The sequence below is a fragment of the Ailuropoda melanoleuca genome, chromosome 3 (genome assembly GCF_002007445.2).
Source record: "Ailuropoda melanoleuca isolate Jingjing chromosome 3, ASM200744v2, whole genome shotgun sequence".
NCBI lineage: Eukaryota > Metazoa > Chordata > Mammalia > Carnivora > Ursidae > Ailuropoda > Ailuropoda melanoleuca.
The window spans coordinates 87557082-87583321 of record NC_048220.1 but is presented as its reverse complement, the minus strand read 5'-3'; positions in this window follow the sequence as shown (position 1 = coordinate 87583321).

Below are 26240 nucleotides of genomic sequence, written 5' to 3'. Positions count from 1 at the left end.
CGGACAGAATAATGTCCTTCCAAAGATGTCCACACCCAAATCCTCAGAACCTGCGGATATGGGAGCTTACCTGGCAAAGGGGATTTTGTGGGTGTGATGGTAAAGATCTTCAGGTGGAGAGATGACCCTCAATTATCCAGGTGGGCCCAGTGTAGTCAGCAAGGGTCCTGATGGGAGAGAGCGAGGCAGGAGAGTTGGAGGAGATGTGACTAAGGACACAGTGGTCGGTGTGATGACGTTGCTGGCTAGAAGCGTAGTCTTAGGAGCTAGAAAAGGCAATGCAACAGATTCTTAGAGCTTCCAGAAGGAAGATGCCTACTGACACTTTGATTTTAGCCCACTGAGACCTATTTTCATTTCTGACTTCCAGAACTATAAGATAATAAGTTTGTGTTGTTTTAAGCCACTAGGTTTTTGGTAATTTGCTACAGCAGCCAGAGGAAACACTTTGATGAATATCCTTCTACATAAATCTTTGGGTACTTTCCCAGCTATTTCATTAGGATCAAATCCTAGATTTCAAATTGGTGAGTCAAAGGGTATATACCCAAATTGGTACCATTTACACCTCATCATTAGCTTTTACGGATTCCTGTATCCTTGCTTGAGTAAACACTGGTTCTTACTAATGTGAAACATATACTCAATGTTGCTTCAATTTCCTTGTATGTGTGAATCCTGCATGTGAGTGCATGGCATATTCCTGTGAATCGTCCAATATGGCAGCCAGTCCAATATGGTAGCCACTAGCCATGTGTGGCTCTTACACACTTGAAATATGGCTACTCCTAATTGAGATAGGCTGTATAAAATGCACTGGATTTCAAATCCCTAGTACCAAAGAAAGAAAGAAAGAAATTTTAAGAGTGATGTTTTATATTGATTACACACTGAAATCATATTTAGATATATATGAGCTTAAGTGAAATATATTTATAACATTATTTTTACCTGTTTCGCTTCACTTCTGCGATGTGGCTACCAGAAAATTTAAAATTACATATGTGGCTTGCATTTGTGGCTCATGTTGTGTTTCTATCGGTCAGCATGGGCCCAAGCTCTCTCAGCCACAACCCTTTACGACCAGCAGCGGGCAGTGACGGTGTAGCGGCCAGAGGTAGGGGCTCAGCTCTCAGTCATGCAGGAAAGGCAGCCAGGCCCTGTGGTCCTGGTCTCAGCAGCCAGTGCCCAACCACAGATCCCACAGTGTGGTGGAAAAGAACTTGGGGTCAGAGAGACCTTGGTTTAAATCCCAGCTCCTTCAGAATTTTCTTGTATTTGAAACTTCACCCTTTTTAGTTTCCTTATCCATAAAGTGGGAAATAACCTAATCACATTTTGGGGACTTTTCTTTATTCCACCAACATGTATGGAACCTACTGTGTGTCAGGCACCGTGCTAGGCTCTGGCTAGACTGCAGCACACAGCGCAGAATGAGCCTAGCATGATGTCCTGGCATCCAGTGGGTCCTCTTTCCTGCCTCCAGAGACAGTCTCTATTGCTAGAAAGAACATGTCGGTGGAACGGTACCTCCTACTCGGCCCTTTTTAGGAGCCCACTGGTTCCCTGAGTCAGAATAGCAGCTCCGGGCATGGGTTTGAATTCATCTCAGCCAGCACTTTGTGACTTTAACAGAGTCATTTATAAAATGGGGCTAATGATCTGCAAAATGGGGCTAATAACATTACCAGGGTCACTGTGAGCACTAAATAAGACAGCACGTGTAGAGCACAGCTCCTGGAACTTTGTAGATGCTAAAAGCAGTAACTGCTAGGAGCAGGAGTAATGATAGTAGAAAGAGGAATGTTGTCGTTTTCTCTGCCTTGGAATCCCAGTGATTTCAGGGCACATCTAAGAGAGATGACCCAGGAACAGAGAGAAAAGATCTAGAAAGACTTAGTCTGCATTGATGAGGTAAGTCCTTAGGCCTTTATCCAAGCAATAAATGTATTGCTGGACATCTGGTGGCTTGGGTCAAGATGGGCTTCCTACTCTCATCATGCTAAAAAGATCAACTCTTTTCCTTGGCCGAAAAGAACTCTCTCTGCAGGCTGCCAACCCAGGCTCCATCCCTCTGTTTCAGATGCTGTTGGCATCCCTCTCCTCGCCGCGTAGTGCTTCACCTCCATCTGCAAACACCTGCAGCCCTCTGCCTGAGGCTTTTTCCTGCTTCCTAGAACTTGCTAGGCCCGGACTTAGGGCAAGCCAGAGTTCTGGGTTCATGGCACTGGCAGTAGACCTGGACCAGTGAGGGAGAGCTGCTGGTGGGGAAACACCTTTGTTTCCTCGGCTCTGAGTCAGGACACCTCCACGGTGTGTTCTCAGTGGATTAATCTCCAGGTACCACAGCGGCAATCGGCCAGATAAAGCACCTGCATTGGCTGTCTTCCTCTCTCTCCCAGTTCCCCATTCTCCTGCTGGTGTTTTCTTAGCACGTTGAGTTCTACGAGAACCCAACAGAGATACCCTTCTCCTTTTTAAGAGAACCCTATTTTGGATTAGTTACTTCTCCTGCAGAGCCACGTGCCTTGAGAAGGCTGACTCTCTCCAATTCCAGGCTAACTCCAAGGCCCTTGACAATCACTGCGTCGGACTGGTCGGATAACTGGACTCCGGCCAGGTAGATGTGAGGGCAGGCCTGCTGCCAGGCACAGTTTTCTCTTGCCTAAAAACTGAGCTGCAAGACAGGCACTAGTCTTCTTCTAGATATTTCTGTGTTTGGATGTGATGCCTGCGCCTCGTGGTGCCATCTTGTTTTCATACTGGAAATGAAAGATGGGGCCATCAGTGCAGATAGCAGAGTAGAGAGATGGAAGTTCCCACGCTCCTGATGAAATTGAATCACTGACCCAACCCACCTCGAAACCATTGCACCTCTGGACTTCCTCTTATATGAGATCATAAAATTTAAGGAAATGTAAAGCCACTTCTGAATTTGAGTTGAGGATTTTGTGACTTGCTTCTACTAATAAAAGCATTTAAACTGCCCAGCTCATCTTAATACAACTCAGAGAGCTAGCAAGTGTCATTGACATCTCTGCTTTGCAGATGAGCAAACTGAAGTTTGGGGGTTGGATACGGATGAGAGAGCTCTCTAGGTGTGGGAGGTCATCCACACGATGACTCCAGCCTGGAGAAACTGCCGGTGTTACAAATGGAAGGTCAAGTTCACGGGTTCTGTGTCACTTCCCTTTATAAAGTGAAAAGTCCTTTCATAAAGTGACAGTCCATTCCCTAGTTTGGGAGATAAAATGATTATTGAAGATACAGTACAGCTCTCCTCTCCATTTCAGAGTTAAGGCTATTGAGGTTCAGAGAGGGCCAGCCGGTTACCCGAGGCCACACAGTTAGGTGGGTGGAACTTCAACCCTGGGTCTGACTTCAGTGATTTCCCCATGAATCCAAACAGCGCCCACAGAGTCTGCTGTAGGCTTAACTGAGCAAACTCTGTGAAAATGCCTTGCAGGTAGTAACAAAGCCCACTTTCCAGTTTACCTGGCTTTACCCTACCCTCACTCTGCCACCAACCCAAATCCACAGGAACCAGCAAGCCCATGTCACCCTCACTTTCCCATTCGAGTTTCTTTCCTTTGAGAGTCCAAACTCCTGAAGGCCATCTCCCAGAATGCTGACTTATCTGTGTGTTCTCTGCCTATTTATAAATCTCCTGTGATTTTAAAGATGAACTTTTTAGGGGGGTTGGTTGTTGGTGACACGCTGTATATTCTATTGCCTTTCAATGAGTAGGGGTGCATGGAGCAGCAGGAAAGAGGAAAACTGTGGCTATTTTGGTGTTTCCCCAAGAAGGATCCTAAAGAATTTCCTTATCAGACCAACACCACATATATGCAATTCTTAGAGCTAAAACTCGTAAGCTGTTCAGTTCCTGTTCTCTGGGCTGGTGACCTTTAATACCAATCGATGGGAGCAAGTGACTCTGCTTTGTCAAGCACTTCCCTCTGCTGAGTAGCCTAAATTAGACAGGCTGTGCTCCTCGCAGGTGACCCCCTGATCCCATTGTACCAAAGCACTAGCATCACGGCTTTCTGCCCTGGAAGTGCAGGAGGACGTCCTTCTAGAGAAATGCACAGAAGACACCACCCTTTTCTGCCATCACTCATTTAAGACATCCGTGGTGCAGAAGGGCATCAGCTATTCATCTCAGCCAGGGGGTCCCGTCTCTTGGGGCCTCTACCTTCCCGGAGGGCCACTTGGTATGGGTGTGCCACCACTGTGATGAGAATTGGGATTCCCAATCTCGATCAAGTTTAAGAAGCAGATAAATGGAGAAGGGATATATAGTTGAAAGGTGGCCCCCAAATGGTCTAACTCTGGGAACCTTTGTGACCTGACTGGGAAAAGGATCTTTGCAGATACAAAGATCTGAAGTAAGTTCAGCTCGGAGTATCTGAGTGGGCCTTGAATTCAATGGCAGGTGTCCTTACAAGAGAAAAGCAAAGGGAGATTGGAGACACACAGAGACGCCAGACAGACTGCTGCCGAAGGCAAGTGTCAGCACAGCGTTTTGCTACACTTGTCAAAGGCTTTCGAGATTTCAAAGTCAGGTCTTTGTTCTCCATGCGAGGCCTCAGCATTGCATGGGAAGGCCCACTGTGTGGTTTTGACCTTGGTGGTTGTCCTCTCTGAACCCATTACTTCCGCTGTTCCATGAGGATCCTCCCCACCGAGGCTGTCATGAGAATCAAGGAAGTGTGGGGCACTAGACACTGTATGGCTCACAGGCCACTTCAGTGCACAGGCATTTCTGGTTTGTCCCACACAATTTGAATTTGTTACCAACTTTCACCTAGCAGGCGACTTTACATAAAAGTCCCATATTCTCAGGGTGCCTGGCTGGCCCAGTTGGTAGAGCATGTGACACTTGATCTTGGGGTTGTGAGTTCAAGCCCCACACTGGGCATAGATATTACTTTTTTAAAAATCCTATATTCTCTTGAGAAGTCGAAAACCCTGCCATCCTCATGTCACCATAAAAGAAGTGGCCGGAGCTGACTGGCTGCTGGCCCGGCCCGGGCTCCTCAGTTGACCACCGTCCCCACCCCTCCCTATTACACACGCTCCCACTTCATCCATTCCTCTCCTCTGTAGCTTTGGAGTTTGCGACCTCTGTGGGGAAAGCTTTTCGTAAACTGTTTGCTGTTTTCATTTCTGTTTCACAAAAGACAAATCCCAAGCCAGCGTTCTCTTTCAGGGGAATGTCTCCAGTAGGGAGAGGGACGATGAAAACCTGTCAGACAGAATTTTTTTTTTTTTTTTTAAAGATTTTATTTATTTATTCGACAGAGGATAGAGACAGCCAGCGAGAGAGGGAACACAAGCAGGGGGAGTGGGAGAGGAAGAAGCAGGCTCACAGTGGAGGAGCCTGATGTGGGGCTCGAACCCATAACGCCGGGATCACGCCCTGAGCTGAAGGCAGACGCTTAACCGCTGTGCCACCCAGGCGCCCCTGTCAGACAGAATTTTTTACTTAATAGAATTTGTTGCAACCAGATCAGCAATCTCCTTTAATCCCGGGCCTCTGACTTGTGAAAATCTCTTTGTTACCCAGAACTAGATACAAATGATGGTCCTTGTTAAAACCAGGCGTGCTGGTGGAGAAGGACTTCCATTTATGCCTGTTCTTGCCAAGATTTTGACGTTTCAGTCCTTCTCTGGTTTAATAGTTAAGTAAACGTTCATTTTGGATTCTGGTTCAAACCAGTTCAAGAGGCACTTTTAGGAAAAACCAACACCTTTGATTTGCATTCTGTCACCCAAACGTGCTATGATTTTCTTGGACTTCAGGGTTCAGGAAGTGAGTCCAGTTTATGGAAGCGGCCTCAAAATTTGGCTCCGCCTCCTGCTAGCTGTGTGACTTTGGGCCGTCCCTGACCTCTCTGGGACTCAATTTCCTCATCTCTATAAGGGTCAGAGGATCAGCCCTTACATCCCAGGATTGCCGTAGGGATTCGAGATGGTATGTGTCAAGCTTGTGGCCTAGAAACTGGGAGACCAGAGATAAGTGTTATTCTTACGGTGATTGAATGCCCTTTCGTGAGGCTGCCTTCGTTGTAGCTCGGGGAGTAGAAGTTTGGGCTGTGACAATTTTATGGTCCACACATACTGGTAGCAGAATCCTGCCTCGATCTGCAAACCTTAGAAGTAATAATAATGAGCTTGATAATAATTATGAAGGCTAATATTTGTTGAATATTTCCTAAGAACAGGTAGAATCCTCCTCCCTTTTCCCCTCCTCTGCTCTCTCCTCCTCCCTGTCAAGATCGTGGGCGCTCCTGCATTAGTCATACATCGATCGGCATGGCTGTACATCTTGGAAGTCTAGAATAAGAAAATATTCTCCAAGTCTATTGATTTCCATACCAAATCATATACTTCCTAATTGTGGGTGCCAGCCTGGGTGGGCTCAGATCAAGAGCCAGTAAATGGAGGGTGCCGTTGGCACACTGAGGGGATAATTCTTTAATCCTCAGTTCTGTCCCTCACACTGCAGGAAGCTTAGCACTCTTGGGCCCCTGGCACTAATGTTAGTCACTGCAACAATCAGAAATGCCCTCCCCTGTGTCCAAATGTCCTCAGAGGGGGTTGAGACCCATCATTAGTCCACCAAGACAGGAATGAGAATAATCAAGTTCTCCTGGCCTGCCAACTTGGGTCAGATCCTCCATCCATCTCTCTGAACCTCAGTTTTCTGACCTGTCAAATGGGGAGTCATACCCATTTCATTATCCCCATGGGGGGCCTAAGAGGCCTATATGAAACACCCTAGTTCGACCCTGGCCCAGAGCAAATGTTCAGTGCCTGGGGCACATCACAGTGTAGGTCTGACATCAGTGGACCCTGGCTTCCCTTTTCCCCCTGATTGTGTCTCCAAGTGACAGGGCCAAGGAGGGCCTTCAAAGCCCTCCAGCCTTCACTCTGCTCTAATTAGAAGTCATTGTGGAACGAAGTCCAGTATTTAATTTGGCCTGTGTTTGACAGATCCTGTGTGCACGGCTAACAGAGCTCGCTCAGGGCCCGTGATACAGGGGGGATTCTTGGCCTGGGCTCAGGGTGGATTGGTGGAGAAAATGTCGCATTTAATTAAGGCTGATTGGCCCTGACAGTTGTCTGGGTGAAGTTTATAAGGTACATCTAATCTGGATGCATCTGGTCATAAAAATGCAAAACAAGCCATTCCCACCCAAGTTCTAACTCCAGATGTGGGTTGATTCTCAGTGATTGACACCATATTTTTTGCAGCTGTCCCACATTTCAAATCTTTTTCTATTTAAAATATATTCATCATAATTATGGAATGCAATAAACAAACTTCAGCCTGATGACAAGATTTAAATATAAGAATGTTTCGGTTTAAAATAAATGCCGTGATTTCTCAGCCCAGGATGGAGACAGCACTGACGAGTGTTCTCCAAAGGAGCCCTGACCTTGTCACCGTAAACCAGACAGAGTTATTTTCTCTCCAGTATTGACTGATACTTGGAGAGGGGACAGGAGGAGAAAAATCAAAAGGCTATTTCTATCAAATAGAAAAATGTGCATAAGGCATCAGAAAGCCACCCTTATAAGACAAAGAAACAAAGCTGGATACCACCTAATCATCTCTGAGGACTGCCCCATTGTGGAAGTTCTTTCCAAGGCAGAGGGGAGAGCGGCGCCTACACACACTGGGGCCCGGGCCCCGCTTTCAAATCCCAGCTCCCACACTCCACGCTCTGTTACTTCGCACGTTGCTTTGTCACCCAACCTCTGTGTGCGTCAGTTTCTTCATGTGTAAAATGGAAGGTGATAACAGTACTTATTTCATAACGCAAGCTAAGAGCTCAACGAGTAGTTGTAAGGAAAGCGCTTAGAGCAACGCCTGGCACGTAACAAGTGTTCGAGACGCGTTAGCCATGACGGGAAGCGATAGGAGCTGACCTCTTCCCAATGCTCATCTAAGGGAGAAGCTGAGGGTTCCGGGGGTTAGGCGAACTGCACAAGATCGCAAATAGTACAGAGCAGAGGTGGGATGCAAGCCCTGGTCGTCTGATTTTACTAGAAAACATGCCTATGAGTGGTCAGTTTTGCCATGCTAGCATTTTCTGTTTCAACGTAGGACTTCTCAAAGTCTTGCTGATGGCTCTTCTCCCTGTCGGTGGCAAGTCACGCATTCCAGGAATGTCCTGCTAAGCCCGGACAAAAAAGCATCCTTGTTTCATTGGTTCCTGGGGCTCTTCTTTTATTTTTAATGTTATTTAAATGAGTCTGTAATTGAGATAGTTAAATAAACAAATTTGTAAGTTAATTATAGATAGGTCAACCTATGACCATGCTGCTGGATTTTTCTAGCCACTTATGGACCTCAGCCACGACCCAGTGTTTCCCCCATAACTTGATTCCTCGAGAAAAACGAGAATTACCCAAAGTTTGTGTCAACAATCTGCTCCTCTTTAAAATGAAGCCATAAGTCACAAACCCTCTGAGTTCCCAAAAAAGCGTCTGGAGCTAAATTTGTATCCTGACTCTGATGATTGTTCTCCTATTAGGCTGATGAGAGAATTAGCAGAGCAGGGCTTCCTGGGGCTGTGCCCACAGCTCGGGCCAAGATGGAAACGACTCTGTGAGTTTCATTTCTGAGATGTGTAGAAGGCTTCTCCATCCCTGGGCCAGTGGGCACGGGTTCAAAATCAAAATAGTGTGTGCTACCTCTCCCGGGAGACCGTCCCTGCGGGCCCTGTGTTTGAAGCAGGAATGAGAAACCTCGGCCGGGAAAGGGGTGGCTGTGATTTCGTTTCCCCAGGGCCCTGCGGACGGCCCCAGTGAGGTCTCTGAGCCTTGTCTTCACTGCTAGCTCCCTGTTTGGGGGAGGTAGCGTGGAACAGCAGCAAGTGTGTGTCCTTGGGAGACAGACGGCCCCGGGTTCACATCGGGGCTCTATCAATTACAAACTGCATGAACTCGGGTCAGCAGCCCAGACGTGCTGGAGTCTCGCCTGGGAAATGGCAATGGTTGTCTCCCATGGTAGGGCTGTCGGGAGGGCTGGGTAAGATAACAAGGACAAGGACTAAGCCCGCAGTTGGCACTAGATAAGCAGAGGCTGAAGTTTTACCTGTGGGGTCAAGAAGGTACTTAATGTGGTGTCTTGAATTGGGAAAGTTGTTTCTCCTTCTGTGGCCGGGATGGCAAATACACTGTACCTCTCATTGCAATACAAGTCCATTGGAGATGCCTGTGTGAAGTGCGGTGGTTGATTTGTAATGCCTGCCACAGGCTAGGAGGGGGTGGTAAGCGTGTTATCCCCCTTCTAGAGTGTAAGTTCTAAAGGCAGAACTGGGTCTGAAAATGATCTCTTATCACGTACACGCTACAGAGCATGTTCTGCATCTCGTTGCTTTCCCTAAAAATCCTCAAATGTGACCCCACATCCCTGAGTATTAAACCTCTGGCAATTATCATCTCCATTTGATGGGTGTGGAAACTAGGGCCAAAGATCAAGTGAATGATCACAGGCAACTAACAAGACTAGGTTTTTAAAACTATCTGATGTATCACTCCAGAAACCCACCGCTGCTTACGGTCTGCCCCTAGAATCCTAGCATGCACATCCCTAGCCAGGCGCAGGACACATGGGATCTAGCCTCTGCCCTTCAGCAAAGCAACCAACCACCTTGGAAAAATCACTTTGCCTTCTAAGTCTCAGTTTACCTGTCTGCTAAATGGACAGAGTAAGAACCCCATCCACAGCCAAACGGCTGGGTAGGGATGAGAGGAGACAAGGGGTGTGTGGAAAACAAGGCTTGGATAACATTCTCCTTCTTGCCATTGCTCGTGAGAGGTGGGGAAGCCCTTTGGGGCCCAGCACTGCATGCACTTAGCAGAGGGTGTCTTCGGAAGTTTATATCTAGGGGTGGGAAATCACCTGCAGATTTCTCCCAGACTGCCGTGAGCAGCACTTCCCAACTGGGGTCTCAAGGCTAGACTGACTTTGTGAACTTGAGCAGTCACTTCACCTCTGTGGCCCACAGACTCTTTACCTGCCCCCCCGGATGCCTGCCTTCCTGGCAGGGCGGCTGTGCGGTCCAGAGCCCAGGTAGAAACATCACCTGGAACACAGAAGGCACTCAGCAGAGCCCAGGTTCCCTTTTCCTGGGGACGTGGTAGGGTAACATCGCCGGAGAGCTAAGGGATAGACTTTTCTACAAAGAAATGGCAATAAGGAAACGTGTGTGTGTGTGTGTGCATGCACGCAAATGTGTGTGAGCATACGTGTGTGAGTGTGTGTGTAGGAGAGAGGGCTGTGGAGAAATAAAGTAATGGTGGGGAATAAACAACAGAACATTTTAGTGACTTGCAGATGGAAGCTTCTTTTAGCTGGATTCATTAGCCTGCTAACACCAGCTTAGCTGTGTTTGGAAAAATACTTAACTTGCTATAGGGTGCCAAGTCAGGAATCTGTCAGAGAGAGTCTATTTTAGAAATTTGCATATCCCTCTCCTAAGAGAAAAAGGTCTATTGGAAGAAAGTGGCTGGTGCTTGGTGGTGACATCTCTCTATTTGTTCTTTGTGCGAGGGTACTGGCAGGCAGGCAGGAGTAAAAGGTGCGTGCTTATTACTCTGAGATGAGAGAGAGGAGGTAAGGAGAACCAGAGGAGGGGGAGAAAAGACCGAGGGGAGACAGCGAAGAGGGAAGGACAAGGAAGCAGGGAAGAAGGGGCGGGCTGGGGGGGGGGCATGTGTGAGGGAGGGGGAGGGCAAGAGGGAAGAGCAGGGAGAGGGGAGACAGGAAGAGAAGGAAGGGGTGTCCGGTGAGACAGACAGCTAAACACAAGGACGGACAGACCGACGGAGGGAGGTGAGATGAAGTGGGACCCACCCATCCCCTTTCATCTTGAACCTGCCTGGGTGGACGTCAGGCTGACGTCCTCGGTTTGCGGGCCTTGAAGCTTCTCTCGGGGCCTGCCCGCCCCACTGCCTGTAATGTTTAAAGTGCCCTTTTCTCAAGTGGAGCCAGATGGTGGCCCTGAGCCAGCCCGTGTTTGACAACCAGATGCTGAGCTCGCACAAAAGGGTCCTCGGGCCTGGATGCAGGCAGGGAGCTGAGCAGAGCTTTCCAGAGCGCCAGTCCGCTCTGCCTGCCTGAGACCCCAGGGCAGACCCTGCCTCCAGGAGGGACCCAGGGAAGCTGGCGTGACTGGGGCCGTGGAATCAGAGAGCTGGGTTCGAATTAGGATCCACCCTTTACCAGTGGCTCTGGGCACATGGTTTTGAACCTCAGTTTTCTCATCTGTGAAATGGGCCTAACCCCAAAAAAGCAGGTCTCAGGAATGGTTAGGGGATTAAAGTGGAAACCAAGTGCAAAGTGCCTGGTCCAGAGAAGACCAGTTATAAACCCAGGCGGAGCAGGCTGAATTCAATTAGAAAAAGGCATTAGTCTGACCTCCTTCAGACTTCGAAGTTTTTGAATTAATTGCCTGCATTAAAAAACCCAGATTTCTTATACAAATCCACATTACTGGCCTCTTGTGAAAGATCCCAATACCAAAGGCCAGAAGTCAACAAAACCCCAGCCCCCAGCCCCTGCTGTTTCCCACTCCACGGCACCACAGTCCCCTTCCCTCTTTTACCATTTCCCCTGGCCTCTGAAGTCACCTGACCCTCACCAAATGGTCAGATTATTTTCCAGGCACCCAAGTTGTGTCTGTTTGTATTTCTGCCATGGTCGACATGGTCTCGCATGGAGAAAGGAAAGCAAAAATCTCTGAGGGGTGGGGGCGCCTGGGTGGCGCAGTCGTTGAGCGTCTGCCTTCGGCTCAGGGCGTGATCCCGGCATTCTGGGATCGAGCCCCACATCAGGCTCCTCTGCTGGGAGCCTGCTTCTTCCTCCCCCACTCCCCCTGCTTGTGTTCCCTCTCTTGCTGTCTATAAATAAATAAAATCTTTAAAAAAAAAATCTCTGAGGGGTGGATTGTCATCTTATCCTCAGAACAAAGCTAGATTTCCAGGGCCGACCCCCACCAGCCCCATCCCCCTGAGGGGCTGGACGGGCAGAGAAGACACCGGGATTGTCTGAGATTCTAGTGAGTGGCTGCCTGTCTTAGGAAGACTATGTTTTGATTTCGTGTTTAAATTAAATGGCTTTCAATCCAGCCCTTGTTTGGGGCTTTCCAAGAACGTTCAAGTATTTAGGCATAAAGTTGGTAAAAACATGTGCCTCTGCCCGCCCCAAATAAATGATTGCTGTAGCTTCCTAAGGACCGAGGACTTGGTAGACACACTCACGAGGCTACTCCAGGCCCAAGAGAACAAAGGGGCCCGCGTGATGGAGGAGGCACCTCCCGTGGGTTGACGATCCGTTGTGTTCTGCAGGCAGGATGGGGCCACCCCCCACGCCCTGCTCTCTTGGAGGGCACCGTGTATGGAGGGCAAGAGGTACACCGACAATTACGAGTTTCCAAAGAGAATAGCACAAGTTCATGGGGGTCCCTGAAGAAACACCCAACCCACTTGGAGGGGAGTAATTTGGGTCCCCAGAGGAGGCAAAGCCCAAGATAAGCTCTGAATAACAAGAAGGAGTTGGCAGAGCTGTGATGGGCACTCCGGGTGGAGGCAGGGAAGATCCAGGTCTGTTTGGGGGCCGGGAAAGATCAGGGGGTCCTGGAGCATCATGTGGGGTAGGTGTAGGGGAGAAGTGAGGGATGGGGAGGGATAGATGATGGGGAAGGGGCTTGGGATGCTGTGCTGAGGGATTTGGGGATCATTCTGCAGGCAGTGGGGAACCCTGGCCGTTTTCAGGACAGGAACGGAGCCATCAGATTTACGTGCTAAAAAGATGATTTCAAGGCTCTGTGGAGGTAGTTTGGAGGGGGTGAGCCTGAAGGTGGGAAAGGCCACGGAGGAAACCGGTAGCGGTAGTGGCTGTGAGGAGAGCGTAGAGGCAGTGGATTTGGGAAATCGATGTGGCGGAAAAGCCGCTAAGACTTGGTGACAGCTGCAATGTCCCCAAAGGACTCTGATTTGCATAAACACTGGGTCTCTGCGAAGTTCCACCCCAATTGATGGGTGGTTAATTGAATTCATTCATCCAACAGCAAACATTTATAGATGCTGATTCCTCTGGGAGCCCCAAGCTAGGTGCTGAGAGGAGGAACAGGAAAAGCAGATCGCTGCCCAGGAAGTGGCAAGCCACCAGGAAAGCTTGCTTTTTAAAAGGATTTTTGTGACCCATCATCCTATAAAGCAGATGGTATCTGCCCCCGCCCCCTTCCAGCTCCCAAGTTTTCTGGCGCAGGAACTCCATGTTGCTGCCACTAAACCCCAGCGAGAAGAGCCAGCCCTTATTGGCAGTTCACCACGCACAGGCATGGTGCTGAGGGCTTACAACTACCGTACCCTGGGATGGCGTTCAGGATCTGGCAAACGTTCTGGAAAGGGTCAGACAGTCAATAATTTAGGCTTCAGCGCCATCCAGTCTCTATCACAGCTACTCGACCCTGCCACTGTCAAGTGAAAGCCACCATAGACAATACATAGATGAATGGACAGGGCTGTGTTCCAATAAAACTTTATTTACAAACACGGGTGGGGGTTGGGGGTGGCAGATTTGGCCCACAGGCCAACTTGTGATGGAGTTCTTAGGATTCTACCCGCACCGTGGCTGAGGAAGCTGTGTGTGTCAGTCAGGGAGGGCCCAGGGAACAGACGGCCACTCAGACAAGGCAGCAGAGGAGGGCTTACTGAGGGAGCGGCAGGTTAAGGGGAGCCAGGAGGGGGTTCTGATGGCCTCCAGGGCAAGCCACAGTGGACAGCTGTTGTGACCCCAAGACTGGAAGGGCAGCAGGAGAGATGGTTTCCATAACCCAAGAGACCTGTAGCGGGAAGAGAGGGCCACCCAACTCTAGCTGTGACCCTTTTGGTAGAGGGAAACTGGGGAAAATACTCTGGTGCGTTTCGCCTCCTGCCCTCCAATCTTCTGCTGGTGCCCTCCTCTTGCAGAGGCCGGGGGCCAAGGAGGCCCTTTGAAGCCGTCCATAAGGGCCACCTCACAAGGCGCCCGGCAGAACAGAGAAGGGTGGGCCGGTGAACCGGGGGTAGGGGGTGGGAGAAGTCATGCAGCAAGCGACAGTGGTCAGCACATCCTCCAGATGCCACCTCTCTTTGGGCAAAGATTGTCATGGAAAGAAGTGATGTGGTAAAAGGGAGGTGGGCTGCGGGGGAGGCAGCAGGGGGCTGCACTGCATGCAGGGCTTTTTGTGTCACAGAAACACCCCCAAATGTGACCTATGCCAAAGCTTCAGGGTCAGGCAAGCCTCGTTCAAATCCTAGCTCTGCGTGGCCTGAGGTTACACCTCTCAGTTTCCTCATCTGTGAAACTGAGGCAAAATTCTGTCTTTATACAAAACGTTTCTCAAGAATAGTCAACAGACCTTCAGCCCAGACCCCCTGGGGTGCTGGTTAAACAAAACAAATTGCCAGCCCTCATCTCCGGTTGCCAGAACCAGACTCTGGGCGTGGGATCGGGCAGTGTGCACTCCGACAAGGTCCTGGAGTTGATTCTAGTGCACGGAAGCCCAGTCTACTGGCTTGTGAAAATAGATAAATCAGCCGGCACTGCTGCGGGTCCACAGTTAGCACCCCCATCCCTTATGGGGCAGGCTCCAGGGGCTGCTTCACTGACCCGATTCAGTTCATCAAATCATCACGGCAACCGGAGAGACGACATGCCTTTCATTCCCATTTTACAGATGAGAACACTGAGAATGAGAGCGATCTAGATGCCTATGTGAGTTGGGTGGGCGACTGTAATGGGCAGCCCTCCCCCCCTTCCCCTTCACAGCAGGGCAGAGCAGTGAGGGCACAGCACGAGAGGGGCTGTGCACAGCCATAGGCAAAGGCCAGCAGACGCCCTAGAGAAAGTTCAAGGGCTGGAGGGGAAAGGCCATGTATCTCACAGGAAACTGCAGACAAGGGGCCACCCAAGAGGGCTTGGCAAGTTCATCGGAGCTTGAGCGATCTCGGGAGAGCCACGCCACCTCTGCCGAGCTGTGAAATCACAGCAGGCCGTGTTAAATCGGCCGGGGTGCGTAATTCACGCGAAGGGATTCCAACTCCAAATAGAGCTTTATTTCTTCTTCTTCTTTCCAATTGGGCAATGGGGCTTGTGTATGATGAGGGGTCCTGAGTGCCCTGACTCCCACGAGGGGGAAATGTGTCTTCGTGAGATCTTTCACTGGCATCGTTTTGTGGAGTTACCTAGAGATGTATTTTTTCAAGCTAATAAATCATAAACCTTGTTGGAATCTCAATGCAGAACAGATGTAATGCATATGGTCAGTAGACTTGGAGTTGCAAATAAATATGTTTGGAAACCAAATATTTGAAAAGCAATTCTTCTTCTCAGTCTTCTCTTTTTTAAGTGCCACTGCCAAGATTGGTTCAGGGATTTGGTTTCCCCCGAAGCCGTTGCCACAGCACTATACTCCCCACCCCAAGCAAGAAGGGAGACATAATGCCGCAGGCTAGGGGTGCACAGAGGTTTCCACGTGCGTGCCAATTTGGGTTGATCGGCTGTGGCCACCTGGAGTGCTGTGCTGAGCAGGGACCCTCAGGCTCAGCGGGAAAGACGGTCATGATCCATTAGCAATGTCTGCCCAAGGAGCAGTAGCAGGAAGTAGGGGCAGAAATGCCACATAATTACCAGCCCTGTCCTAGGTGCATAGGGTCTGCTACCCACTTCTCCAAGAGGACTGTGCCTCGTTTATTTTGATTGTGGTACAATGAAAGTTTTAGAGCGCAAAGGAATCAAGGACATTGAAGAATTTTGCCTACACTTTAAATGCAATATCCAAATAATATCATAATAATCCTCTTGCTAACTCAGCCCTCTGCCTGAAGGTAGGAATCTTTAGCCGTCTGAACGGTCCTGGGCCCCAGAAGTGGCTCTTGGCACCAACTGCAATTCTGTTGTTTACTTACCTATGTACTTGATTCTTGCTTGTTCTCCCTAGAGTATTAACTTCATGAGAACAGGGACTTTGTTTATTGCTTTATACCTTACGTCTAGCTGGAAGTGTATGGCACACAGTAGGGACTAGATACATCTTTGCTGAATGAAATTCATTTCTTTTTTTTTCATCCTCTCATGCATGTGCTTATTTATGCCTTCCTTACTCTGGGCTTGGCCTAGGGCTAGATCTGTAGATCCAGATACAGTAAGACAAATGGGAACCCTCCAGCCTGAAAAGGGAGACAGAACATAAATGGATGATTCTAGACAGCATGAAAAGAACAACAGTAGAAGTAGGTGCTGGGGCACAGAAAGATGCTGGAATTGGAGCACCAGAAGAGACCACTCACTGACCTAGGGTTTTGAAGGATGAATAGAAGTTTCCAAGCAAAGGGTTGGATGTGTTATGCTTTTTATAAGGCTATAGCAGACTCTCGTCTTGTGTAAGAATGACAGTGTGATACACGGTATATTAGTGAAAAGAGCAGTTAAATAATCTTAAGAGTCAGACCCACGAATAGTTGAGTCTCAGTTCTATTGTGGTTCAACAGGTGACCCTGGACAAGTCGCCTAACCTCCCCGAGCCTCAGTTTCTCTCTGGATGACTGAGATCCCAGAGAAAGTGGAGGTGAATTGCCTGGCACTGGCCCCAGTATCTCATAGTCCGTCAGGATGTGACCACTCTTCCTGCGACGATGGCAATGATGGCCCCACTCGGACTCAGTTGGCTGGAACAGACTTCGAAGCTTCCCTGGTGCAATTCAGTGAGAAAGGCAGGTCTCTCTGGCCCTGGTCCAAAGGGACTTAGTTAAGGACACCCTGCAAGGACCTTGCTAGCAGGAGAGCCTCATCCCTAGTGGTTCTGCAGTGAGCGCTCTTTCCTGTACCCCCCTCCCCCGACCTTCCTTCGGTGGACCCTGGCGGCCTCCCTGCCCTGCCCAGGGGCACGTGCAGCCTGTTTTTACAGCTTTTTACTGAGCTGAGCTGTGAGAAAGTGCCAGCTTGCTCCATTTTTCTTTCCTGTGCTTCGACACATGCCAGCAAAATGCTGGCTCAGCAGATAGCTTCAAGTTCAGTCTCATCATTTTAAAAAAGACCTGCTCTCTTCAAATGTCGTTGAGCTAATAAAAAGAACGAGACGGCTTCTCTGGAGGGAGTACTCCCTCTGCGCCGGCACTTCGCACGCGCTATTCTACGTTGCTTCACCAGGACCCTGTAAAGCTTCAGTGGTTTTCTCTGTTTTCTGATATGAACCATAAGTCCAAACTTACAAATTCACACAGCTGCGGGAGTGACAGGGCCAGCAAGAGAACCTGGGGCTTTCGGCCTCCCGATGTCACACCTCCTTCTTCCATTTATCCGTTTTTCATTTTTCTACAGGTACCGTTTCTCCTTTCGAAAACACTTGAGGCACCTAGTGGAAGTACGATCAGCTCAAAAGAATAAAACCAACCGAGGAAGCCAGAGCCAAGAGAATCTGAGACAGGAGGGTAAGATGTTCTGTGCGACGGTTGGGTATGGCGTTCTAGGTCACGTCTGTTCCTCGTGTCCTTCACATCGGCTCTGGCTTCACTGAACTTGGTCTGCTTGTTCTACCGATTGCTGAGAAATCCGTGTGAAGACCTACCCCTGTGGTTTCAGATTTGTCTCGTTCTTCTTTGGGTTTATCAGTTTTTGTAGTTTTGTAACTAGAGGTTTACCTATTTAAAATGATCCCTCTCCAGGGGAGGGATACATTTTATCAGCATCATAAAGACTCTCTGATTATGGTTCCTGCCTGAAAGTTTCCTTTCCTGGTAGCATAGCTGAGCTGCAATTGCATGGTCTGTCTTTCCCCATCCTTTAACTCAGTCAGCCTTTCTTGGTCCATATATGTAAAAGTATCTCTTGTAAATAGCATATAGTTGTTGCCTTTTACTCTTATCTTGATCCTCATAGACCTTCAATTGAAATATTTAATTCATTCACTTTTAATGTAATTCATATATTTGGGCGTAGATGTACCACCCTATTATTTGTTTTTCTTTTGTCCCATCTGTTCTATGTCTTCTCTCTTGACCTTCTTGCCTTCTTTTCTATTAACCTTTTACTACTATTATTATGATGAAAATTTTACGTTCTGTTATCTTGTTAGTTTACCTTATTACTACTATTATTATGATGAAAATTTTACGTTCTGTTATCTTGTTAGTTTACCTTTTTGCACTATTCTTAGGAGTTTTATTAGCAATTTTGATAGGGATCCTTGACTTAATTAAAGCCTAATAAAGTCTTTACCATTTATGAATAATAAGATCAAAACATTTTAATTGTAGTTTATTTAACTTGTATTTAATTTTACCCTCTTTGAATTTATGTGATTTCTGTCAAATATTTTGATGTTACTTATATTTTAAACCCCATAAGACATTATTATCATTATTTTATACAGTCAAACTTCATCAAGATTTACCTACATACATATTTACCCTTCCACTACTTGTCAAACCTTCCTGCATTTCTTTTCTTTTTTTTTTTAAGCAGACTCTGCTCAGTGTGGAGCCCAACATGGGGCTTGAACTCATGATCCTGAGATCGAAACCTGAGCCGAAATCAGGAGTCAGACAATTAGCCAACTGAGCCACACAGGCGCCCCAATCCTTCCTGCATTTCTGTGCATCTTTCTGGAATGGTATTTCTTTTCCTTGAAAAGGCTCTTTTTAGTATTTCTTTTAGTACATGTCTTCTGATAGGAAATTCTCTGTTGTTGTCTATCTGCAAATGTCTTCAGTTTCAGGTTTTGAGGCTATTTCCACTGGGTTTAAGCACCATGCTGACAGTAGTTTTCCTCCAGCACTCTCTATACGTCATTCTATTACCTTCTGGTTTATATCATTTCAGTTCCAGGCTTAGTTTACTTCTTTGATGGGGAAGTGTCATTTTCATCCTTCTTGTTTTTAAAATGTCATGTCTTTAGCTTTCAACACTTTTACTGTGATGTACCAGGATGGGTTTTTCTTTGTATTTATCCTGCTGGGGGATTGTAGTGATTCTTCATCTGTGGTGCGACACGTTCACCAGCTTTTTAAAATGCTTGGTCAGTGGTGCCTGGGTGACTCAGTTGGTTAAGCATCTGACTTCTGCTCAAGTCATGATCTCAGGGTCCTGGGATCAAGTCCCATACTGGGCTCCATGCTCAATGGGGAGTCTGCTTGACCCTTTGCCCCTCCCCCTGCTGGTGCTCTCTCTCTCTCAAATAAATAAATGAAATTTAAAAATAAATAAATAAATAAGTAAATGCTTGGTCATTAGTCCCTAAAAAATGACATCTATCTCATTCTCTCCCATCTATCCTGCTAGAAGTTCAGGTATAGGTAGGTAAGACCTTTTCACTGTTTCCATGTGTTTTATGGTCTTTGCTATATTTCCATTCTTTTCATCTTCATACTTCTGGCTATTTTCTATGGAACCGTCTTTCAGGTTTCTAAGTTTTTCTTCTGCAGTGTCTAATTTACTATTAAAACCATCACCTATATTTGCAATTTCAATTATTATCTTTTTCATTTCTAGAATTTTTCACTTGGTCCCTTTTTAAAGATTCTAGTTCTCTGGTGAAAATTTTCATCTTGTCATTTATTTTCTTGAACATATCGATATCAATTTTTAAAGACCACATCTGATAATTCTGATATCTGGATCACCTGTGGGTTTGCTTCTATTATGCATTCTTTTTCTTGTGATCCTGTTCTTTGTATGCCTGAAGAATTTTGATTGACTACTGAAAATTTCATATTTAAAAGAAAAATTGCCCAGGGGCTCCAGATGATGTTACTTTCCTGCTTAGACGATTTTCTTCAGGTTCTGGCAAGCTGTTACAGTGGTTCACTTTGATGTAATCAAAGATAGAGGTGATTCGAAGCTAAGTTTTAATCTTCGGAAGGTCTGGCCTATTTCCAGCTCACCTTTACTCCCAGGGTGCAGGTTGACATGAGTCCTGTCTGAAAGCCAACTCAAACTAGCTTAGGTAAGAATGGAGGATGATAACATGAGTACTGTCACTGTGGGAAGGTAGAGTGCCTCTAGGCCTCAGGGACGACAAGAGCCAGGGAGCTGGACCCTTGCTTCTCTGCCTGGCATGCCTCTATTTTTTTTTTCTTTCTGACCTTACTGTCTCAGACAGGTTGTGGCTGAGAAAATGGTCACCAGAAACTCTTAGAAGCACATTTCCAAGATTTTTCTATCATAGAAAATGCAAGGCTTGCTCTCCCTAGTCTCCAGGTGAAAATCTTAAGCAGTGACTGGTTCCATTTGGGTCAATTGCTGTAGCTAACTGGGTAGGAAGATTCCTGGGGAGCACAGACCACTCTGCTGGAAGCACCAGGCTGGGGTGGAGAAAGGAACATTTCTCAAAGGAATGAAGGAGGATGGTGGGACACAAATCAAAATTATAATGTGTAGTGCAGCTTGGTACTGAACTATGGTATCTCCCAGGTAGATGTGCTCCTCCTAAAGTCATGAGACAAGTTCCTTTAGTTAAACACTATGAACACAGCAGGGTTTTCCCACGCTCCTAGAGAAAACAGGACTAAAGGGACAACAACAGTAACAACTGCTCAGTAGTAACTCTTGTGGTAATAATCATAATTGCTGTCTGGAAGCAGTCTGATCCTGGGCTAGGGAGCAATCTACATGAGTCTCACCAGAATGTCTCCCATCTGCTTGCAAAGTACATGTATCGACGCTGATTTACCAAAGAAGATCCAGATTTCACGAGACCAAAGCTTACAAATTACAAACAAAAGTTAGGTACAAAAGTGAATACTTATTTAGTGTATGAAAAACAACCACACATATATTTTTCAAAGCTGACAGATACTACAAGGATCAAGGAAAGTGAGAAAATTTACATAACATTTTCAGTTAAATAACTACCTCTTCCTCCTCTGCAATATTTTATCCCTACAATTTTGGCTGCATATTTGGTCACCTTTTCATCGGACAAGGATGTAATATTATTTCCTACGGAGAGGATAGAAAGCTAATTCAGTCTTTCTTCCAGTGTGGTTGAGCAAAATATATTTATTGAGAGTCGAAATGCGAAACATGCAAATTCACCCAAGATCATACCAGCTGTTTGTAGTTCTGCTTGAGGTTTGTACTCTACAAATTTAATAAATGATATTTCACACAATTCCCACCAAAAGAAGAAAAAAAGGAATGGTGAGTTTATAATCATATAGGCTGCATTAATGAGCTTGTTTCCAAGAAGAGAGAATTTCTATTTCAATTAGATGTCTATAAAAACCAAATCTCCTGCTTACAATTTTACATGGCTGATGATTGGAAGCATTTTTCCACAGACTAGCTTCTTGGCTTCATACACGTCAAACTTGGTTTCTTTTCCACGACCCATGAACTTCTGTGCAGAGCCCTGTAGGCAACTTTCAGATTAGGGCATGGCCTCTGGCCCCGCACCTTCACGCCAAGGCCCCCGGCCTTGAGGGATAGGAGTTTCCAGGGGCAGGTAGAAGTATTGGTGGGAGGTAGGAGTATTTTGGGAAGCCATTCCTACTCTAAAAAGGCAGCTACACAAATATATTCCGCTAAATTTAGGGAAAGTGCAGCCCACGTCATCTTTACCTTCGCCTGATCCCAAAAATGACCTTGGCAAAGTTTGGTAGAGAAAAGAGCAAGTGGAAAGAGACAATAGTCTTTAACCAATTGTGACAAAAATATCTTACTTTCCAAGTTTTACCAAAACATGTGAACATATTGCCATAGAGGAGACCATGCAAAGAGGGGGGACCCTAAAACTTAAATGTCATTAGCTCCATAAGTACATCATTTCCACTTCCCGAGGAGGAAGCTGGGACTCAGCGAGATGAAGCCACTTGCTTGCTCAAGGCCATGCAGCTAATAGATGATGAGGTCTTTGAAAAAGAGTGGAGGTACAAAATGTATGGGCTCCCTCTCTCAGTTTCCCACTGCCCTCCGTTGGACCTGGGAGACAGTGGGGACATGGGGATGGTACAGAGTTTGCCAAGGTCGGAGTGAGCATCAGCTTCCAGGTGGTGCCTCGTTCCACCACCACAAACAGCCTCTGTCTAGACTCAGCATAAACGAGTGGTCTTTGATGGAATCCGAGGGAGCCCCAGCAGTTCCCCCAGGGCTGTGTGGAGAGTCCAAACTCCGGAATGCTAAGCCATGTCTCTGATCTTGCCCCTTCCTTGGGGATACTCTGCTCCCTCTAGTGCCGGACCTTGCATTCCTTGGTGGGAAGGTTCCTGTCCCTGAAAAGTTGCACAGGTGCAGGATGCAAAAAACCTCTCCGTGCGTCAGCTTGGTGGATGATTCTGGAATTGCTATCATGGAAAGTGGAACCCATCCCAGTGGAGGATGTGCATGCTCTCGTAGAGAGAACTCTTGGGCCTTCATTTCCTTAAAAGCAAAACTGGAGAGAAATGTTTGTGTGTGGGGTCACTTTCCTTCTAAACTCTTGATGGCGTCTGTGTTTAAAAGTTGGTGCTCACACATCCATCCCACCATGCCTAAAGGGTGAGCAAGATTCCAAGATAGAATCTCAAAGAGATTCTTACCCTGGAATCATTGGAAACAGACACGCGATGCACTGTGTAGTGTTAACACGCAGGAGGTTAAGTGCAAGCTCTCGGGCCCTTTGATGTATTAAATACCAAGGACTTTAACATAATAGAACTGTAAACCTCAAATCAGAGCTAATCACACTAATTTGCTGAACTCCAAAACCAAACCGAAATGTTCATTTCTTCTTAAACTGAACCACAAATCCAAGTTGTTTTGATCTACAAATCTATCTAACAAAAGATTTGAGGTGGCTTATAAGAAATACATGCAATAAAACAAAAATCTAAGTAGATAAAAACCAGGATCGGGGAGAAAAAAATCAAAACCAGAGAAAATATTACGACACAGATATGCCAGACCTATAGAGTAATTTGAGCTCCTGAGCCCCCTGGCAGCCAGAGCAATATGGAAGCTACATTACTTCATGGCATGCATTATCCATAAAGAGAAGTAATTTTCAAATAGCAGTTAACTGGTTTGCAACCAAACTAAATCTCAGTTGGTAAGGGTGGAAAAAAGTACCAAATATTCTCCAAGTCACACTTAAAGCACTTCATTTGGTTCAAGATTCTGTTTAAGACACACAATGGTGTCAAAAACACTAATTTCTGTATCATTTAATTTCTACTTTCTACTGAATCTCAGACCTTAAAGATATTGCTTAAAGATATTATCATTCCCATCAGCCCAGTGGGTCCAGATTCCCCCCCCCTTTTTCTTTGCATTCTCGTCTTAAACTATTGCAAAATCTTGCTGTATTGCTTTTGTACACGACCTCATTGTTTTAGCAATTAAAGAATAAAACTTGCACGCGTGTCTCCAGGGAAAGGAGGATTCAAGAGGTTAAGTGTTGGCCTCGCACTGCAGAGTGCGGTTCCTAATCCCCAGAGGGCTCCCCTAAATTGTTTGGATAAACTGAGGAAATGTCAGCGGGAGTTCTGACACTGAGCATGACATTAATCTTTGTAACCATTCCTCCAGATGTGCACACATGTTCTGACGATGCTGGACATCCATGTTCACTGTGGCAGCCCACTCCTTTCTGGGGGTGGGGGAGCTTAGACAAAGCTGGGGGTGGAGCAGCCAGTTGGTTCTCTCGCCTAAGTATTCTGAAATCTGGAGAACACCTATGTGCTTGTGCTTGCCGAGATGGTCATCTCATTTACTCAGAATGATATTAAAATCAATGAGAAAATCTTAGCATCTAACGGCAAATGAAGAAGCAGATTATAAAGTGATATTTGCGCGTGTATAGATAATATCTACATATAGATACATACACTCAGATATTTGGGTGTAAGTACACTCAAATGTTCATAGTGATACACACACACACACACATATTTTTTAAATCACACCCAGTTCTCTCTGGCTGGAAGGAATTTTATTCTTTACATTTTTCTAAGTTTGTTTGTTTTTTTAACCACAAACAAATACTGTTTTTACAATGACCAAAAAAAACAGTCGTTCCTTATTTATGCCTTAAACTCGGTAGTTTTTGAATGTCTACATGTTCTCACATTATCTGTCTGTGGCAAAGAGCTTTCTTCTCTGTACACCCGTGACGTATCTATATTTTTTTCCTAGTGACAATAATCAGGTTGGGGCCAATATTTACTTGGGGACATACGTACTCAAGGCAAGGCATGCTTTCCAGATCTTTAAATAGCCTCACCTTTAAGAGAGATTGAAATTGTGTCTCAGATTATACGCTTTCTCTTATTGCTTCTGGGGGGACTCAGATCAGTTTGCAAATATTGTTGAATTTAGAAAGGAGTTTTAATACCCACTGTGTAATGTGTCCTCACCCCATCTGTCGACTGCAGAAACAAATTAGCTTCTCTCCACATGGCCTGCCACTCCCCTGTTCCTTCCCCACCCCCCATCCCCTAGCTGCAATCCCTTTCCATGAATCCGAACTTGGGAAGAAAAGCTGAGTGCACAAAAGGCAAGACCTTTTCTTGCCAAGACAATAAGGAGCGTGGGCAGCATGTGTCAGCATCTGTGAGTGTGTGTACGGGTGATGTGTTTATGTGTGCATGGGTGTGTAAGTCTGTGCGTCTCTGTGTACGTACGTGTGTCTGTGTGCATATGCACGTGTGCATGATTATAAATGTGTTTAAGTGTATCTGTGTGTACGGACATTTATGCAGGTAACCAGTATGTCTGCTTCTCCAGCTCAGGACACAAAATGAGGTCCCATTTCTCTTACATAATGAATAAGGCCAATAGAGAATATAGCATCTTTTGCTTATTGAGAAAAAGTCAGTTCTTCCCACTGGCCCTTCTGCAATGATGATGTGGTCCAAGCCCTCTGGATCTGGTTATTATCTTCTAGAATAGGAAGTGAGGAAATCCCATCATGCCCTCAGCTGCCGCTGTCACCACGTGGTGTTTCTGCAGACACAGAGAGACTCTGATTCAAAATCCCTCTCACCCCAACAGCATGGCAGGAGCTATCGCCCACTGCTCAGGAAACCTGCACTGATCCCTTCAGTAACTCGGGCTCCTCAAGTCAGCATCTCTCCATGTGGGATGGAGACAGGAAGTGCCATCCTTCTGGTGGTGTGCTCCACTGTGGGTCTCTGGGTCAAAGGAGGTGATGCTAGTGACTGGAATAGAGGCCACCCTACCCACCTGCAGTGCTGAGCCCTGGTTCCTGGGCCAGACCCCCTTTCTGGATGGGGAGCTTCTGGTCAAGCACCCTCTCCTCTCCCATCAGAGGCCTTCTCATAGCTTTGAACCTCAAAGGTAAGTGTTGGGTCTCAGTCGCCCTTCTTCCAGGAGTCCTCTTGGCCTGTGTGCAGGTCGGCTCCCCTACCTCCCATTGACCCTCAGGCACAATGGATGTAGGGAAGAAGGAGTAGGTGGGGGAAACTGAGTCCACTAAAAAACCAAAGCCCTAGGCTCTGAAGAAGACAAATAGCTAGCCCCACCGGAACCCAAACTCAAACCCCAACAATATGAGTATCTATTTGTCTGATGGCTACATAATTCAGAAGATGATTCAAATGCTTTTGGCTTGAAGACAAAAGACTTTTTCTGCTAGCAACAGAACCGGCTGATGATTTTTAAATGACAGTTTTTGCTTTAAAAATAATAAAATAGAATAATAAAAAAAACCCTACATCCATAATAATTCCAGTATATTCTTATATGAATATATGTCTATAATGATACTTACCATTTAATGAGTGCCATATATGTGCCGGGCATTGAGGGGAATTGCCCTTGCTCACCCCAAGTGCCCCACCTTAGATTCTTTTACTTCCTTAATTACCGCAGACATTACCGCTTAGACACTCTAGGGTTCCGGAAGACAGTGATAAGATCGTGAACTAGTTTTCATTCCAGAAAGCCTAGGGATTGCCACTTAACCCCAGACAGGGTACCTGGGCTGTGGCTTACAACTGTTTCCCCTCCTTTCGGTCCCTTGTTAGTTCATGCCAATCAGGACATCTCATAAGCAGGACAGGCATCTCCGACCACAGCCTGGGAGTATGAAAACATTATGGCCTAACTTATGCACTTGCTGGGGAGGAGGAAGTCTTGACACCAAGAGGTGCTTGGGTTTGGGGAGCTAGGGTGGGGTTCGCAGGGCTCACATGCTGGCAGCCTGTGGGCCCTCAGGCCACATCCAGCCCATGGGAGGTTG